Source organism: Octopus bimaculoides, chromosome 7, assembly GCF_001194135.2.
Source record: "Octopus bimaculoides isolate UCB-OBI-ISO-001 chromosome 7, ASM119413v2, whole genome shotgun sequence".
Lineage (NCBI taxonomy): Eukaryota > Metazoa > Mollusca > Cephalopoda > Octopoda > Octopodidae > Octopus > Octopus bimaculoides.
Genome location: NC_068987.1, coordinates 4,127,256 through 4,128,800, shown reverse-complemented (window position 1 = coordinate 4,128,800; position 1,545 = coordinate 4,127,256).

Here is a 1,545-nt window from a genome sequence, read left to right as displayed (position 1 = left end):
GTCGAACAAATTGCTGAGCGGCATTTATTACGGCTTTACGTTCTGAGTCCAAATTCCGCCCCAGGTCGGCTTTACTCTTCGTCCTTCCGGCCTCGATAAAATAAGTACCAGTTTAGCACTGGGGGTCGATGTGTAATCAACACTCCGCCTCCTCCCGAAGATGCTGTCCTTGAACCAAAAATTTGAAATCATCATCATCATCATTATTATTATTATTAACATCAACTATTTTCTCCGAAGTTTCGCCGAGACTGACTTGTCAAAAACATTGTTTACGAAGGAGGTAATGGGTTGACATAGTAACCTAACATCTAATTGTTTGTATCATGACATCACATATCTATACGAATGACGTTCAGCTAAGCAGTCAATGCATCAAAGGAGACATTGCCAGGATGACTAAGCACATTAAAGACTGCCTCCTCCTTCTCCTCCCTTCACTCTGCTTTCGCTTTCGTTTACGCCGTCAAAAGCAAAATTTTCTCACCCCGTCTCCTCTCTTTATAATATATTTATTGTTTCTTATATTTCTTTATTGCCCATAGGAGGCTACACACAGAGGGGACAAACAAGGACAGACAAAAGGATTAAATCGATTATATCGACCCAGTGCGTAACTGGTACTTATTTAATCGACACCGAAAGGATGAAAGGCAAAGTCGACCTCGGCAGAATTTGAACTCAGAGCGTAACGGCAGACGAAATACCGCGAAGCATTTCGCCCGGCGTGCTAACGATTCTGCCAGCTCGCCGCCTTCTGACCCCGTCCCCTCTTTATAATATATTCATTGTTTCTATCTTTTACTTGTTTCACTCATTCGATTGTAACCATGCTGGAGCTCCGCCTTCAAGGGTTTTAGTCGGACACATCGACCCCTAAGGCTTTTTATAAAGCCTGGGTACATGTTCTATCGTTCTCTTAAGCCGAATCGCTAAGTTCGGGGACTAAATGCAACAACACCGATTGTCAAGCGGCGAGGAACAAACGTAGACACAAAGATACTTTTGGAATCCGACCTGGGAGTCATTTTCGGCAAGTGAGTCGAGGAATTTCTGCGATTCGCTCTTGATCTCGACAACGGTGTTGAAACGGCAACTTTTGAATTGCATTTTCATCTTGGGGAAGGACTAAATCTGGTTTGTAGGGTGGGTGCGGAAGCGATACCATGTTGTCTTTTGGCGAGAGCTTCACAAGGGAGGAGATCTCGTTGACAGGAGCGTTGTCGTTGTGAGGAATCCGATTCTTGGCTCTCCACAGATCCGGTCGCTTTCGCCGAATGTCCTCCTTTCAAAACGCTTCAGAACGTTGCAGTAGAATTCTCGATTGACGGCCTGGCCTTGGGAGACGAATTCTCGATAATAGTAATAATAATAATAATAATAATAATAATAATAATAATAATAATAATGATGATGATAATGAAGATAATAATGATGATAATGAAGATAATAATGATGATGATGATGATGATGAAGAAGAAGAAGAAGAAGAAGAAGAAGAAGAAGAAGAAGAAGAAGGAGAAGAAGAACAACAAGAAGAAGAAG